This window comes from Lepisma saccharinum, chromosome 7 (assembly GCF_977018435.1).
Source record: "Lepisma saccharinum chromosome 7, izLepSacc3.1, whole genome shotgun sequence".
In the NCBI taxonomy this organism is placed as follows: Eukaryota; Metazoa; Arthropoda; class Insecta; order Zygentoma; family Lepismatidae; genus Lepisma; species Lepisma saccharinum.
Window position 1 is genome coordinate 23541207 of NC_139235.1, and position 19527 is coordinate 23560733.

Below are 19527 nucleotides of genomic sequence, written 5' to 3' on the forward strand. Positions count from 1 at the left end.
TCAGCATGAATTTGTTCGTTTGCCATCCTCAGTTAACTTGAGAAGGTACGGGAAAGCAGTGAAGAAGAACTACATGTTATAAACATTGCTTCCCAAGAGTTATAATTGCCTCTATGAGGCGATAAACTTGTATGATTGTACATGTTATTAAGCGGCCCGCAGCTGAGGGTTCCCCTTTTTGACGTCACTCTAGCAGAAGACCTTCACGTGCCGCCGCAGCGCGGGAAGCCGGAATAGCACCCCTGCGTTTCAGCCAGCTTCACTCAACTATAGCTCTTTTCAGTTGTTACGGCGTGCGCTCCTGAAGCTGGCAGGGGAAGTGGAGAACGGGGAAACGACCTATCCAGCGCAACGAGACAGACCGGTTAGAGAGAGAGACTGCAGCGTTGCCAGAGTAGCGGGAAAGGGGAGTTGAAATCGAAAGAACCATGAAATACAGACGTCCCATTGTTCGCGTATGGCCTGAGAATGCGTATTAACCCCATGTTGTGGTCAGTAGAATACCGATAAGTGTATGATATGAAGTGTATACGTTGTAGGAATTCTTTCCAACTGTACCGAATGGTAGCTAGCATTGTCCATTACAATCACTGCGTCTTTGATGTTCCTTTCGTCAAGCGTATCTAAAAACTGCAAAAACCACTGAAAACTAATTTACATTCCTGTAGAAAACCAGTGTGACTGGAACCTACGTGACAAACAATAATGCGCCCACCTTTACCCACGGGCACTTTTAAACCCCCTGTACCCTCTTTATTTTGCCAGATTTTCGTTGGAGCGTAATTCTGATGTATGTACGTTTCATCTAAATGAAATACCTATATAGGGCAAAGGTTCCTTATTTTTTAGAAGATGCATTTTTCGCAAAAACGTTACTCTGGCTGTAACTATATCGGCTCTCTCCATCAGAAATCGTCTACCGTCATTGCTTTTTTTGTACTTGAACCCCATATACTTCAGTATCCTCCACAACGACGAAACTCCCCACTGAAAGCTTATTTGTGTATGCAAATCAACGAAAACTTGTTCAGTGTTGGACATTCGCCCTTTACATAATACCCGAGGATAATTCTTCTTGTTATATCTTTATCGCAACCGTCGATTGCCTTTGTGATACTGTTCCTTTTGATTCGTTTGCGCGGTGATTCAAATGACGTGGAACCCGACGCCTCAAGACTGTCTTTGCCTTCCCTAACAATATGCTGCACAGTTCACGTCACTCCACAAGCTTCCGACACTCTCTGTTGCACTTTGTGCACATTTACCAAGGGAAAACTGTTTTCTTCTTCCTTTTGAAAATATCCATAAATCCTACTGATTATTTTCCTGCCTTGGCTACGAACTACCTCCTTCCTGTTCGCCATCGTACGATACTTACTGCGTTGATAAACACAAAGCTCCCAATGGAACAGCGAGAGTACAAATAAACGTCACATCACATGCCACATACACGTTTATCGAAGAAACAATGCAGTTAGGCAATACATGACGCGACAACAATTACTCCCACGTATGTTATTCCTACATTCCGCTCATAACAAACAGGAATCAACACTGGGGCAAAAGACCATCAGCAACGCGGTGAATTGGCAACACAGCAACGTGCAGAACGAAGTTAGCGCTGCAGCTTCCTACCGCAACTGCGTAATTCTCGGCTCCACCGCTAGGTGGTCTGTTCTCTGGTTGGTCAGCGGTATGTTCCCCGCTCCCCACTTCCCCTGCCAGCTTCTAGAGCGCACGACGTAAGAACTGAAAAGAGCTTATAGGGGCAGGGTTGGCATGTTTAAAACAAAAGTGTTTAAAACACTTTGTTTTAAACGTTTAAAACACACGGCTTTGTTTTTTTACAAATGTTTTAAACGTTTAAAACAATGTGTTTTAAACATGTTTTTTTTAGAAGTGTTTAAAACACATTTTGGTACTTGATATTTTATAGTCTGTGATATTTTTTTTTGTTTGGCAACCCTGTCTTTTCATTAAATCTGTGTAAATTAAGGTAGTGATTGCTGCCACACCAGTTTTAAGCTATCCGATTGGTTGACGCGAACTCCTTGTTCATTGGTGGACACATTAATGACGTACTGGTTTGCATTAATGACGTACTGCCTTGCTGGAAGCGTAAATGAATCTTTGAACTTAACATGTGTTTTGAGAAAGCCAATTTGATCTTTGATCTGTTCAGATATGAGTAATGTAAAGATGCAATTGTGAAGAGAGAGTTGGTGTGATTGTGTGATTTGGTGGATTGAAATTGTGTTTAATTTGTGTCAATTAAGCGTGTGTGATCTTCGAGAAGATATATAAGAATATAAGTAAGAAGTAAAGTAAAAGGCCGTTTAAGGTCATTTAACAGAGTCCAAATGGAAGAAGACTCAAACGATTGTCATAATGCTGCATTAATGCATGAAAATGCTAGTGTTCAAGTTAGTTATGTGGATCCCAATGTTCCTTCTTCTCCGGCGCAATATATCGAAGTGGATAACATCAATAGTGAGGAGTATCAATGTAATAATTCACAAGAAGGATCAATGTCTCAAAACACAGAAAATTGTATCAAATCTCAGAACAGAAGGATCCCCTATCAGAATTTATATGAACTCGACAGCTCTGGCCCATACATTGTCTTGATAGAGGGTATAGGGAAAAATATTGGAAATCTAGCTGGGGGAAGCCTAGGAAATAAATTTAGGAAGGCAGAAATACCAGTGAAACATATTGATCAATGTGGTCGTAATAGAGTTAGGATTACGTTTAAATCTGCTCTGGAGGCAAACAAATTCGTCAAAAACACAAAATTTCAAGCTGAGCTCTCGATCAAATCTCGTATACCGCAATCTTTACTTCAACGAGAAGGACTAGTTTACGGGATAGAATATGATGTTAGCGAGCAGGATGTACTTGATGGCGTTCAATCGCCTATCCCAGTCATTGACGTCAAACGCATGAAAAAGAAGTTGTGGAAAAATGATGGAACATTTTTGCTACGAGATACAAAACTTATATGTCTGACATTTTTGGGGCGTATAATTCCCCAAAAACTAATCATAAATAGCATGATATATGAAGTTAATCCAAGGCAAAAAGCTGTTCTTCAGTGCAGACAATGTTTCAGATATGCACACACGGCAACTCAGTGCCGTTCCCAACCAAAATGCGCAACCTGCGGAGATAATAAGCATGGTTCCTCCTGTAACCTACCAGTAAAATGCTCTAATTGCCAAGGAGCTCATTCAGCTCTTGATAAAAATTGTCCAATGTGGCAAAGAGAACAACAAATACAGGAGCGAATGGCGAACGATAATCTCTCTTACCGTGAGGTTAGAGAAATTATTGAAGGCACATATATACAACCACCATCTATAGAGGAAATTCTGAATCCCATTGTAAACAAAACAGATTTTCCTCCTATTCAGTTTCGTGCCCGACTAAATACTTCACCTAGAGGCTCAAAAATTCCAAATCATAATGCACAACCTACCCTTACATCTAAACCTATCATAATTGCAAATAACAGCCCTAACATTAATAAATGGCAAAATCATTCTGTTGGATCAAATTTAACTCCAGTTGCTTTAACGTTTCATCATCCTATTCCACATACATCAGGGAAGACGATAGAAGTACATAAAAATATCAGAGTGACACCAAAAGAAAAAAGGAAACATCCTAGGAAACCAAGGATACATACTCAATCCAACCCTTCCACAACATCAATTACAGATACTTCTTCTGCTGAATCAGAACCCAAGACCTCTTTAAATATAGCACAAAATGCTTATTCTAATTCTAGCTCCTCAAGGGTACAGCATGCTAATTCAATAGATAAAAACTTAGAACAATCATCCTCTTATCTCCCATCCGAAAATATTCAAGAGGTTTACACCTCATTATTAAAGACAATACCGCTTCTATGGTCTACTCTTGTGCAAATAAAAGAATTACAGCAACAGAAACTTCTTTTACAACATATTAATACCCTATCTACAAACCTGCTGGCCGTTTTACAGAATCTCACCTCATAATAAATCAATTATATAAAAGTTGACTAATATGACATTATTACTTCAATGGAATGTCAATAGTTTCTCTGCACGTAAACTAGATCTACTAAAACTAGTGACGGAAAGACACCCTTTAATACTATGTTTACAAGAAACTAAGGGTCGTCAGCAAGAAATATATAGAATTTCCCATTATCATTGTATAGGACCTCCATACAAAGATACGGAACGGGGAATTGGTATATATGTCCATGAAAAGGTAGCCTACCAGGAAATACAATTACATAAACATAAAAAACTATTCCAGAATTATAAAGTAGAAGCAAGAGCAATCCAAATTTACATAGCAGGATATAAAATTACGATAATCAATGTGTATATCCCTTCCAATTACAATTCTCAAAATATAAAACAAACTGATTTACAAGCTTTAACATTCAACATACCCAGTCCTTATTTAATTGTCGGGGACTTTAATGGGCATCACGATGCTTGGGGTATGCATGCAGCAGATAGACTTGGCACTAGTATAGTGGATTGGATGGACGGCAACTCTTTCATCGTTTTAAATGATGGATCACCAACACATATACCTCGAAATGGAAGTAATCCAACATCAATTGATCTAACTATAACATCGGACTCATTATTCCCTCAATTTCAGTGGTTCATAGAGGATGAACTCCATGGTAGCGATCATTTTCCCATATATATTCGTGCCCAATTTTTACCAAGCCAACTTTTTCCCCCCGTCCAATTACCAATTCTCCGTTGGAAAACTAACAATGTAAAATGGGAATTATATAAAATATTAATAGATTCCTTTATTTTAAGAAAACATCTTACTTCCTCCCAGCCTATATCTTATTCACTGCTACTTCAATATATTACTAAAGCTTTAGATATACTAACCTCGCGTAAAAATACTCATTGTGAAACAATGTTTCCAAAGATACATTGGTGGACGACAGAATGTGAAGAGGCAAAATCAAATAGAAAAATCAGAGAAAAACAATATGCCTCATGTCCCAATCCTGAAAACCTCATATCATGGAAAAAGTCCGTAGCTCAAGCACGAAAAATATACTTACAAACCAAACGACAAGCATGGATTAACTACTGCAATTCGATAGACATGCAGGAATCATCCCGAAATATTTGGCATAAATTCAATTCTTTACGCAAACCACGTTCTCCTCAAAAAAGACCGATAGATGACAGTTGGCAACATCAATTTCTCTCCCAATTAACTCCACCATCTGTTCACCTACATTATGATAATAACGAGAATCTCCCTTCAAAATTTACAAAAGATTTTCCACCTGTAACCCGAGAGGAATTAACAACAATTCTTAAAAATGTGAAAAACACAGCACCAGGTCTTGATGGTATTCCGTACCAGGCCATAACACATTTACCGAATACCGGAACAGATATTCTTGTTTCACATTACAACAATATATATCAAACCGGCATAGTTCCGTTAGAATGGAAAAATCATGTAGTTGTTCCAATTTTAAAAGCAAACAAATCTCCGGACCATGCATCCTCATACAGACCAATAGTACTAATTTCAGTTTTGGAAAAAATATTTGAGCGCACAATGAAAAATAGACTATCCTGGTTATTAGAACGCGAAAATTTTTTTCATTCCACACAATTTGGATTTCGAACTAATCTTAGTAGTCAAGATGCTATAGCCACTCTAACAGCAGCAATTCAAAATAGTAAAATTACACGTTCCTACTGTTTCAGTTTATTTATAGATATTGAAAAAGCTTATGATTCTATAAATTTAAATAATCTTTGTCATAAATTAGAGAATCTTCATATACACCCAAAACTTTCAACAATTGTGTGGAATCTATATTCCAACAGGATTATATTCGGATGGTTCGCCGACAAACTAAGCGATCCTCGTTCCACTTCAATCGGCATACCTCAAGGCTCACCTCTGAGCCCTCTCTTATTTAATATCTATACGAATGAGATACATGCATTACCAATTCTACCATTTCATCCCCTTCAGTATGCAGATGATTTCTGTTTCTATAACATTACAGATGATGCTACTCAAGGTATAATAGCAATGCAGAATTTAATCGCCATCATAAGAGCGTGGTTTTTCAAAGAAGGATTATCCATCAGCGAAACAAAATCAAAAATTATTTGCTTTAATAATAAACGATTGGATACTCATCCTAACAATATACCACACATTTCTAATATCCCAGTAATAGAAACACATAAATATTTAGGTATACATTTTGACAGGCGATTCACATGGAATACACACATCACGCATTTAATCAATAAAGGCCGTAAAATAATAAATATACTCCGTAGTATCACAACAATTAAATGGGGTGGCCACCCCAAAATCTTACTGCTATTTTATAGGAATTGTTTTCGATCAAACTTTGAGTATGCAGCCTTTAGTTATGGGGGTGCAAAATTAAGTCTTTTAGACAAAATAGACATACTACAGAGAAAAGCTTTGAGGACCTGCTTAGGTCTCATGCAGTCCTGTCCTAATGTCAGTGTATATATGGAAAGCAGAGAAACTAGTTTGACACATAGACGGATCCAATTAACAATAAAATTTCTGCTCAAAACCTGGGAAAATCATTCGCACCCATTCAATAAATTATTTGAAATACAAAAACAATGGACAGAAAATAAAGCCATAGATCCTAAACACACATTCTTTTATTTTGTATATTGCCAATACATAGACCTGGAATCACGTGCAAAGTCTTTTACCTTCCAACATCCTTTAATTTATCAATTAGACATACCCTTATATACCCAATGCAATATCCATTTCAGGGATTTAGGAAGACACATCATGTATAAAGAGAAATGGCCAACACACCTAATCATATATACTGATGGATCCAAAGACCGCCTAGGTGTGGGTTGTGCTTATTTCATTCCAGATCAAAATATAAACAAACAATTCCGTTTACCACCTGACACTTCTATTTTCACTGCAGAAAGTTATGCAATATATAAAGCTCTCACATACGCTATCCATAATAATTACACAAAAATTCTCATCATAACAGATGCTTTAAGCGTATTAATGGCGCTGAGTTCCTCATATCCTCAGATTTGTAAACATCCTTTATTCATCATACTTATAATCCAACAAACTCAGTATGCTAATGGAAGAAATATCAACGTCCAGTTTAGTTACGTAAAGGCTCACCAAGTAAACACGGGAAATGAACGTGTGGACACATATGCCAAAGCCGCTCGATCATCGGAAACTACCTCACTTGCGAGACTTCCATACACGGACCTTCTTCCAAGAGTTAAATATAAACTTCAAGAAAAATGGAAACAGTGGTGTATAGAACAATTTCAATCCACGGGCAACACATATAAATGGTTTGCAGAACATTCACAAAACAAACCTTGGTACTACCCATATAATTTTCCAAGATCAGTTATTACTTTTATAATACGTCTACGTACAGGTCATGTTCGCACTAATGATCATTTATCACGACTACATATTACAACAAAACAAGCCTGCGCATGTGGAGAAGATAATCAAGATGCTACACATCTCTTTTTACAATGTCCCAATTTCGACAGAGAACGAGATAAATTATATAGTGGTTTACGTCGAAATAGAATTCCATTCCCTACATCTCTTACTGCCCTGCTCACGGACCCTACTCCTCCCACCATATGGCTTCTTTATGGATATGCAAGAAGATGTAATTTGACGATCTAACAAACAGTATAAATAAATATCAATAGATGTTTTTTTTTTCATTCTTGTGAAATATAAGTGAATAGCGAACTAAATACATAAAAAAAAAATAAAAAAAATAAAAAAAAAACTCAGGAAGATGACTAAAATCGACTACCAGTTGATAGGGTCAGAAAAAGAAGAAGAAGAATTTGTTTGAGGTAAAAGCCGGTAATAAGCAACAAGAAAGAAGTCTTTTTTTCGGAATTGGAGCTCCACGTTGATTAGAGAAGAGGAATTTACACGAAGAATCAACGATCGTTCAGGAAAAAATAACATAAAATACTTGCTGGACCTAAAATATAAGTGAGTACTACTATTCTTTTTTGCATTATATCAAAGTTTTATTTACTTTGCAGGTCCTCGAATATAAGTGAGTAATACTATTATTATTTTTGTATAATATCAACGTTTTATTTTCTAGTGTACATTGCAGTGCGGATATACTATTCCATCTATCCTAATCTGTTTGACTTATTCACTCACACGTTTTCGAAGGCTAATTATATTTTGGTAACACTTTACTATACCTGAGACGGATTCCTTCAAATTTACAGGAGAAAGTACTTACGGAATTCATTTTCTGTAGCGTTGTTGATGTTCGGGAATGTAGTTTTGATCCATTTTAATGCGAATGCATGTGGTTTTCTACGAAAATCTATTTCCGACGCGCTGTTGCTGCTGCCGTCATTTGCTTTCTGCTCGAGAGCACAATACGCGATATTGCTGCTGCTACAAGCCGATGTTTTCCGTATATGCTAAATTGAACGAAAGGAGTGCTAATGGAACCTTACCTAACAGGCCTAACCTAACCTAGTAGGCATACCTCGTCCCCGTAAGTAAGTAAAAAAGTTAATTTAAAATTCCTAAAGTGCTTTCAATTTTTTTATAAAAAATTAAACTATGCTTGCCTTACCTAACCTAACATAACGTCAATGGTTTGTTCCCGAGGTTTTTTTAAAATAATTTTGTATTTTTTTTTTTATTTGAGCATACTTTGAAATCCGGCCCGAAAGTAGGTATTTTTCGGTAAAGGAGCTTGCAACACTGCATGCACACTCCAAATCGACAAAACACTGGCACAACGAACAATCAAGGGTAAGCTATCGCCATGTTGTGTGTGGAAATAAACAAGAACAGTAAGTACTCATAAATGTAAGAAATATACATTATTTTCGTTACAAATTACATTATTTCACCTAAATAAGTGTTCCGGAATGCAGAATAGTACGTTAGCAGCAATAGCGCATGGGAAATAGATTTTCGTAGAAAACCACATGCATTCGCATTAAAATGGATCAAAACTACATTCCCGAACATCAACAACACTACAGAAAATGATTTGCGTAAGTACTTTCTCCTGTAAATTTGAAGAAATCCGTCTCCGGTATAGTAAAGTGTTACCAGAAGTATTTACCGAAATAATTTTAATGCTAATAGCCATAAACCTAACCTGCCTAACCTAGCAATGAAAGCATTAAGAACATCATACCCTTTCATACTTATGTCATGTGACATAGTAGCAGCACCAGTCCACATGCGAACACCTTGCGGTAGTTTTCCAACTCCATGGCATGCAGAAAAAAGTACGGTAACAGTAGTATAAGTCGGAGACGGATTTCTTAAAATTTACAGGAGAAAAGATGAGAAAGTACTTACAGAATTGTGTTCTTGAGGACTTTCTGAAGCCGGAGATATTGTTTTTTAGAATCGTGCTACGTATTTTGCTTGTAAATAAGGTATTTTTCGTCAATCATTCATCTCCGTTGTGCGATAGCTCGTGCCGCCATTACCGTCGACTACGTGAATCAAATGTTCCGTACATTCGGTTATGTAACCCCCTCACAGTGTAGCAACCACGCGGTAGTTTTACAAGATGACGTGTGAGCGGGTTTTTTGTTCCAATTTAAGGTAACACTCTAGTTTACGTCCTTTTCCTAAGGAATACGTGTCATATATCGTTGGAAAGCTTATTTTATAAGGAATTGAACAACGTAAATCCCAAAGGTAGGAAAAATTTCCTGAAAGAGTAAATCGAGAAAAAACGATGTTGTCCGGATATGCGTAATTGAACATACTAAGGAATATTTTAGATAATGAAGCACATATTTAGGGGTGAAATGAGTGCTAATGGAACCTAACCTAACCTCGTAGGCATACCTCGACCCCGTGAATGGATAGTGGGGCTATCGTGAATAGAAAGTGTAAAAAGAAAAAGGTACTTACCCGAAGAGATGCCAGGTGCCGCACCACCATCTCGCACCGCGAGCGCAAAGAAGCAATCACCATGCAGATAAGGACGTAAAGTAGAGTTTAGCCTTGATTTTCACTTAAAAACCTTTTGTGAATAGTTTGTGTGGCATTTATCGGCGCACCGCGAACGCGAAGAAGCAATCACCATGCAGATAAGGACGTAAAGTACAGTTTAGCCTCAATTTTTGCTTAAAAACCTTTTGTGAATAGTTTGTGCGGCATTTATCGGTTTATAAGTTTGGAAACACTGCACATCAGCTGACGATACTGCATATCAGCTGATGATTGACAACGTGAGTCAAGATTTGCCCGCCGAATTAGCAACGACCAATAAATGATTATAATGTTAAAAGTAACGTGTTTTTCATGGGAAAAAGTTATCGCCAGCTTGAAAAATTTTCCGCTATGCATATGAGGTAAGTAGCAATGATTTTTATTTGAAAACAACCGAGTTTAATGTGTCTCCGGCTTATACTACTGTTACCAAAAGTACTTGTCTCCTGCACGAAAAGTAAATACACACTGCCGTAAACTTCACACACATCAACAACTAAAGAATACACACATATGTGCATTAGGCTAGGCCAGGTTGCAGATCATACACATGCAGCTTAAAGTCTGGTGAAAATAGGTCAAAAGCTAGCTTTTACCACCTGGTGAAAATACCAAAAACACCTGAAAAATATATTTATTTTGCTGTAATTGATATGCACCTTTCAAATCTTGGTATAATAATGAAGAGTAATGGCACAGAGAAATTAAATTTATAAATTTAATTTCTCTGTGGTAATAGTTCGATTATGTCTAGGATTGTTGACAAATAGAACAATTTAAACTAGTTGTCAACCACTGGATCTAAAGGGCCGGCTCCCATGGCTGAGTGATTAGCACATCACACTACGATGCCAGGGGTCCGGGGTTCGAATCCTGGCCTGGGCATGAATGTTTATCAGTGTCCATTCATCAAATCATCAGTCATCCCCATCTTCACAAGTGACACAAGAAGTGAAGTAAAATATAGCAAATCAACTGGACCTAATAAACCTCTCAAGACCCTCAAACACTATCAGATTTTATTTTTAGGCATGATTTTTACCATGAGATATAATAGTTTTATGTTATTAGATATTTTATGTTAGCAAATTAATTTGATTTCATGGGGTTTGTAATTTTTAACTTGTTTATTTCATATTGTGGGTTCAGCTTGATGACAGTTACAATTCCATGCATATTTGGACTTCGTATGTGTTGATGTTTCATGAAAATATAGTGGTGAAACTATTCTTTGTGTTTGCCTACCTTAAGCCTTACTTATTGAAAATACAGTGGAACACACCTTAAATTGAATCAGAAGGGACCAGTATACTTATATATAAAAACTGAGATTACATTAAATAAGGGTCTCACTGCAGAACATGGGCTGCTTTTTTCCTCTAAATAGACGAACAAAATTTATATCCCCTGAAAGTACGTACCTTCTACTTCCATTTTCCGGTGTTCCTTTTACGATTACTATTATATTATATTATTGCACATAAAAAATGTTTTTCCTGCTACTGAAATCAATGCATTTCTCCATTTGTTCACGTCTATATTGTTTACACGCTCAAGTGTTGTGCGATAAGTGAGACCTTTCGTTTCACGGCATTCGAGTTGATTTGTCGCTCCGGATTCCACCCACAGACGCACAGTTTCTTTCATTATTTCAGACGAGGAATGCTTACAAGGTTAGGTTAGGCCTGTTAGGTTGGGTTCCAATAGCATAAATACAATGAAAAATGTTTTTCCTGCTACTAAAAGCAATGCATATCTCCATTCGTTCGTGTCCATATTGCTTACGCACAGTTTCTTTCATTATTTCTTCGAGGAATGCATACAAGGTTAGGTTAGGCCTGTTAGGTTAGGTTTCATTAGCATAAATACAATGACTATACCTGCCGCAAAATTAGTTTGGTATTGACGCTTGGGAAGCACGTGTTGAAATCGGGTCTACGGCACTGCGGGAGGGTGGGTTGCTGGCATGCGAGCCAATCAAAATCTTCCCAGTGCTTCACCCAAGCCCTGGTTACCTAGCAACAGAAAACGTTTATCTCGGTGTTGCCGCTTGTCGGGCGATTCTTCCTGCGATCAGATTTCATGTTGTTGGGAGAGGACGTGTTGTTTGTTTGTTGCGTTGCTGTGATATTTTAACCGGTCCGTTGTTTTGTGTTTATTGAATTTAGAGCATTCTTTGTTGTATATAGCGTGTTGTTTTAGTTGTTATTTTTTGTACATAATTTTCTGTGTTCTTGAGTGTGTCGTGAGCTTGTGTGAAGAACGTCAAGCACAGGAGGCAATACTCGAGATGACAATGTACCAAAGAGGCCATGTACTAAAAGAAAAAGGAATTCTTCTCAAAGGACAAACGCGGGAGATGGTTTGTTCTGAGCGCAAATAATTTGAGCAAGAGAAAAACAATGGGGGTCCAATCATTTCTGTAAATAAAGTTCTGGACAGGACTGCTGCTGCTTTCGGCCTGTCTAAGAACACTATTGTTACCATAGGGAAAGAAAAATATAATGAGGTAGAAATAAATAAATGCGAGGCTTCAAAATTGGAAACCCCAGGAAAGAAGAGGAATATCAATAAACGCGTGACAAATTTAGATACCTTTCAGCAACTCTTATTATAGGAGGAAAGATTATCCCACTGTTGGGAAACTGTGAGTTTCGTTGAAAGATTCGGCATTTTTTCAAGGTGGGGAAACATCTTTAAGGACAGTCATAAAATATCTGGGATTCTCATACAAAAAAAAAATAATGGACGCAAAATAAAGTAAAGTATGTAGGCATATGGGGATGTGGAGGTAAAGCTCCACACATTCTCGACCTCGACCTAGGCCATATTATGGAGGTGATGTGGTTCACCAACCGCCTTTACCGCATGTTTGCCCCAGGTACTCACTTGGGCTGAGTCGACCCCGGAGCCGCTCGGGATATTTGAGAAAGTTCCACAAACCACCGCGGATCTCACACGTGAAAGTCAGACGCCCCACCAACTCAGTTGCGGTATAATTGAAAGACGGGCAGACTTTAACGGGGACTTCGGAAAGAAATGATTATTGAAAGTGTACTATATACAGAATGGATTGAAAAGGTAACCTGTAAACAATGCTCGTTTCGTTAATTCGTTCATGTTGTAAGGGAGATGGAAATGAAGAGAGAAAACAATAACACATTCATCATTGTTGTCATCATTGTTATTTCGTTTTCCTCGAAAAACAATAACACATTTCATCATTGTTCCTTTTCATAACACGTTTTCCTCGACACAGCGTCAGACGGCTGCCCTGCGTACCGTACCGTACCGCATGATATGGCAACACCGTGACGCGTGTTCCTTCAGCTCTCAATACCAAACTAATTTTGCGGCAGGTATAATTATTATTTAGGCTAAGAGAACTAAACCTATCTACCTAACAACATAGGCATTTTTTGCTTTCATTAGATTTGTGCAGGAATATGCCTTTTCCTTCGTTGCAGTACCACGATTTCAATACCACCCAACCTGGACACGTTTTTCTGTTGTTTTTTTTAAAAAAAAAAAAATTTCCGCACCTTAAAACTTCCTTTTCCCAATTACTAACTACAAAACGTTACCAAAAAATTATGAACCGTGTTCCTCCTAAGCAGCCCATATTCTGCAGTCTTACCTTAAATAAGTGCTATATTCCCATACAGTATTTATTCGCAAATGCTAACATTGCACTGAATAGCACACAACAATTTTTTTTACCAGTAGCGAAACAGGATTTTCTGCACACATTTTAGATTCTTGGCTGCTTGACTTTCCGCAAATGCTTTTAGCCTGAGAAACCACACTAAGCATATCCAAATCATTCTGCTGTAAGGCAAATTAATGCTGTTCAATAATGGTCTATTTTTGCAAAACATGTCCAACCATCCATTACATGCTTTGAATTCAGTCTTACCCATTTTTTGAGTGGCATTTTTAGCATATTACTGTAACATGGGACCCAGTATGTGGTGATTTTTTTCCCTCTGGCAGAGACAAACCACTCTCACACTATTTCATTATGTTTGTCTTTTTTTCTTAGGTTTTATTTTTAATTTTCCGTTAGCACAGTTTTCCCACAGCTTCATAATGAAAGTTTTTTTTCTGTACAGTATTGTACACTTGAGTTTTTATCTGCCTAACAGACAATTTGCTTCGCTCAATTCTGTAGCTATGATAACAACTGCAAGACTAAACTAGCTATACAGAAAGTGTAGGCCTCGACTCGCCCATGAGTAAAATTTCTGGGAGGAGGAAATAAGTGAATTTAAACACAGCTGGGTGCTCAATATAGAAATGTTCAGCATTATTTTCTGTGAATTGTGTGTGCAACTTCAATAATTTCTACTAAACTTTTAATTAATCATTAATATAATTCAAAACTGTCTCATGGAGGATTTGTCAGTCTCACTGAAGGGGAGTTTGTCTTGGTTGTTATTGTTGAGAGAAAAATTAGTTAAAGCTTTGATTGCTTGTTTCTATGTTCCTTCAAATTTTATTTTGTCCCATATCTATTCTACTTGTAAGAAGCAATGGTATAACAATTAACTGATTCAGGTAAATGCTTTGAAATAGTGATCTGTTGCCTTATATGACAGTTTGATTGATTGATTTGGTGTTTTAAGTCCACTTTAAGTACAGTAAGGCTAATCGGGACTTGACCTACAGTTTAAAGTGGGATCCGAACCACTATGTGCCTCCCTTTGATTACAAAGCGACGATGCTACCACTGTGCCATGCAGTTCGGAAAATAAATTTTGTATAAACTAATGTACTTATCTTTTTCAATTATGTAAAATTTGCTTTGAGTATTTATTCTTCTAGACACTGTATGAACCATTGTCAGTTTGTGAATATACAATGGCTGTAAGTACAAGGTTCTACTTTATAGAAATGAGGATTTTTTTTTATTGTGCAATGAGATGTATGTAGTTGCTATTGCAAATTATGTCATGTGAAGAAATTTTTCTAAATCCCAATAAAACAATAAATTACTTAATATTTTCCAGAATTTTACAATTTTCTGCATTATGAGTTTTTCTTCATAAAATGCTGTTAGTGTGTAATCCAGCATATAATTTGTATGTAGGAATAATTTTTGCCATGATTGTTAAATTTTCATCTTTCGTTTATTACACACAAAGCTTGCCAAGATGGATGAAAATTGTCATACAAATGTGTTTGTCTTACCACTCGAATAAATCTATGTCAACAATGCTTATGCAAATTTCATAATTTACAGGTGTTCTCCCACATGCAGTAGACAACTTTAAGTTGGAATATGGTATTTCCATCTTCACAGAACATTACCGTGTGTCAAGAATAAACTCATATGGTAAGTCTCAACATTCATAGTTTGAATTTTATATATTTTATTGAATTTTCTGCTCTTCGTATTCAGATCACTTTGCACAACTTCCATACTAGTTGCATGTGTGACCAAAAGTCAACAGTATTCCATATTTTACTCCATATATACCTTTTGGGTCCATCCGGAAATCCTGCACCCTCGATTTCGGTAGTGAAATATTTTTAGCAAGATTGTGTGTTGCATATTGTTGAAAAGAAAATTCTGTAGCGTGGAAACAAATATTTATGAGTATAAAGCCGTTTAAAGTTGCAAGCTGGAAGTCTACTTGCGGCCATGTCAGTTTCGTAGCAGCCACCCGCACCCGTACCGATAGATATATAACAGTCGCTTTTTCAGGCCTAAACCATAAAAATTGGCCACAGATTCCAGGCTCCGACCCTGGGCTAATCAACCTACCACCCCCTACTACTTCCGCAGCCCCACCTTTTTCTATAGCATCCCTTTAAAGGCATGTTAGAACCTGCCCAACACTATTTTTCGACAATTCACTCAAGGTACCAAAAAATTAAATATCGCAAATTATACCATTCCACAAGTCAGTCATAGGAAGAAAAAGAAATGTGACTGAATCCATGGAAGCCCTGAAAAACCATAATGACGTTATGTATGTAAGGAATTTTAATATTAAAAAAATGCAAGTTTCGTAGCACGTAGATCTCGAAAAATTTCCTTCCGCGCTAGTTAAAAACACCCTTTCTTAAGAAACTACATTTTGGACAAAAAGATTTGAAATGTGGTAGAATTCGAGGGTGGAGGATTTCCGGATGGAGCCTACCTTTTTACCAGTGTCACCAATCTAAACAAGTAAGTAATAAGTAGGGCTGAGCCAATCCCAATGCTAATGTATCGGTATCATAAAGTATTTTATTCACTAATACTGGCCGATACTTTTCCAACATTTGGTCTTGCATGGTTTTCTGCAAGAATGCCATGTAACACTTATGGCATTATCTAATTATCTTGAAAATTATTTAAATTATGAACTTTATACTTCACCAATAATCTGTGTGAAAACTGTGATTACTTGAAAGCCTGATGTAATTCTTCAATAATTTTAGACAAAACTCTGATAAACTGGTGCTTGTAATTGGAGTGGAGAACTAACCCACTAATATTGATCAACATTTTGAACAGCCTTTAATTGCTACAATTTTAAAGCATTGGTATCTTGGGAATCAGTAAGAGCTTTGGCATCGATGTGGATATCTAGGAATTGTAGCTTTCCTGGTGACGTGATTCAAACAAGTGTTCTTGGATTACCCTACACTGGCCTCCATTTCTATATTCCCTAATGATGAGAGCAATGTATACGCTTGAAACGTTGGAAGCCAACATCAGCTTAACCTAGCTGGTAACCCAAGAACTTTTGTTTGGATGCGGATATCTGTTCAAAGTGGTATTGGCTCAGCTCTATTAGTCATACTCATGTGAAAAATTACTTAAGATAGTTTTTGACAGATTGTGTAGTATGCATACATTCCATAGATTACATAGCAATCATGAGACGTGAGAAGTTTGTGTCGCATTGGTATTCAATGTCAAATTAGTAAATTGTAGATACATGACTACTGATAAGTGGAAGAGATGGAGGTGTTGATCTCACTCCAAATAGATCTTTTCAGAGGAGATCAATTAAACAAAACCTAAAAATTAATTTTTGGAGTTAAATGTTCCTCTGGCTATCATGAAACGATTTGTGGTCACTTCTAACAAAACAAAGTTCATGTGCAAATGTTGCTACAACTAGAATAAATGCATTGCACGACAAAGACAGCAATACTGAGAAACTCGTATGAATCATTTTCATTGTAAATAATTTGCTGTTCATTGAAATCCTTGAGCCCTGAGATAAAATGATGTACCTAATTTGTTCTCATATTTTCTAGTGCAAAGCAGATGAATATAGCTTCTCTAGGTGCCCTCATTACCTGTTTGAACTATTCCAATGATTCATTCGACACAAATGATACTGAATTCTATTACTCCCCAGTTAACCCTCACACAATAAATTTTATGACTAAGTTAGTGTTTCAAAGCCTTAGCTGCCTCCGCATATCTCAAGAATTGGATTTCATCTCTTCATATATGTATCCCATATATAGGATTAACAAAGGTGAAGATCTGTTATTAGCAGTGTTGTTTGGTCAATTATTCCTGTGGCTATATGCAGCATTTGGTTTTTCTTGTGTTTCTTTAGCCTGTCTTCCTTTTCTGTGTAACATTTCTTGCTTCCTTCTGTTATTTCTGGAAGTCTTTATGTTTAATGAAATTGATGTCTTCCTTCCATATTTGCTGCAAGCTGTATTTCTATATGGCTCTAAATTCTCTGTTAAAGCAGCTACCTGCAAGGATATTAAAAATAATGAAAGAACTCTCTGACATGTTTCTTTGTAGCAGGCAGTTTAAAGTAAAGATCTACAAGCCGAATTTGGGTCTTTTGAAGAATTTGTAAAAGATCTCAAAGCATGGTGTGATGGCAATTTCCAACCAATGTCATCCACCTTTGATGTGTGAAAAATATGTCAAAAGTGCTCTGATATTTCATTTGTTGATGGCACTTATCAAGTAATATGCAGTTTTATGTGAGGATGGGCAAAGTAATGGCAGGCCATTTAGATTCTTTTTTTGTATAAAATTAAATGAGACTCAGTTTGTGTGTTCTCAACATTTGTAGAAGCTAATCCCTTTCTGTTGTTGTAGACAAAGATTTAAATGGAATTTTTATTTTTATATTCAATCCATATCCATTAAGCTTACATTTAATCAATGTATATTGTTATATTACATTTTTGCATTGTAATAATCACCCAGACAAGGAAACATGCCTGCTCTACTAGATATGTTTTTATTATTGTGCATAAGTATTACCAAAAGTATTACTGCTGGACCCTGTGGCCGAGTGGTTAGCTGCGACGCCAAGGGTCCCGGGTTCGAATCCCGCTCGGGCTTGGTTGTTTGTGAATATCCATTTCATCACTCATCCACCTCTTCGCAAATTAGCCAAGAGGCACAAAACACGAAGTAAAATAAACTAAATCAATCAATCAACCAAAAGTATTACTTTCATTTTAGTGTATTTCTTGCCATGATGATGATATTGCGTTTTTATGTTCAGGTTTTAGTGGGACTTGCAGCATGCCAGTGAAGCAGCATGTACAATTGGCAACACTGCCTCAAGACACTCATTCGGCTGCAGTCAAACATTCAACTAAGACGTGCATGTGTGTTGCGCGAACACAATTTAGTTGTATTTGTTATTGTGTGTATACAATCATGTGTATTCGTCAAATATAAGGATTCACAAGAAATAACGTCTACTGCATTCGTACAGTATCAGTATGATGAAGCAGTTACGGCAATCGCAAACATATGCTGTTCTTGATTTCACCATACCTCCTGTATTGTTTCTTTCCCTCTGCTGTATATTTCACTCTAAAGACAAGTAACTCAAGCTCTGAATCTAAGGTCAACAAAATTATTTGTACATACTGATTCATTGAATAGATAATAGACTGTATAGAACCTTCAAGTGTTTGTACAGTCATGGACACTTCTGGGTTGTAAAGATTCCATTGAAAGTTAATGTAATTGTTATAACCCAGAAGTGTCAGTGACTGTACATGCCATAAGGTGACGTGTTCTAAGAAAAATTACATGTAATGTATTTATGTGGTTTGGATTTTAAAGTTTTTTAACTTTTTATTTCAGTATTGGATTCATGAAGAATTGCACTCGCACCAAACCATACTCCTGGTACAACTCGACAAAGATATCTTTGAAAGAGGAATACATTTTTATCATGTTTTAAAATTGCTTGTAGTATTTTTTTAAAAAAATGTAATAAATGTTAATATTTCTTGATTTGAAGGATTTATTTGATTGTTCTTAAGAGCAGAATGACATGTATAAGTGCAGACCTGGAATCCCTAAGGAAATGTACACATGAGGTACTCAGGTATCTTCTCCTAAGAGACACCTTTGTGTTCCACAAACTTGGTGGTAGTGTTAATCTTATTAATATTGTTTATTTATAAACCTTATTCAATTGATATTCATATTCACATACTTTGAGAGATGAAACCTAT

The 19527-nt window shown here is 36.8% G+C and overlaps 1 long non-coding RNA gene across 1 annotated transcript; it reads left to right on the forward strand.

The window, feature by feature from the left end:
* Nucleotides 1-7926: 7926 nt before the first annotated feature.
* Nucleotides 7927-19220, forward strand: LOC145990158 (uncharacterized). The gene is made up of 3 exons (XR_014441934.1): nucleotides 7927-8070; nucleotides 15314-15406; nucleotides 19151-19220. It is a non-coding gene; the product is annotated as an uncharacterized LOC145990158 (long non-coding RNA).
* The last annotated feature ends 307 nt before the right edge of the window (nucleotides 19221-19527 follow it).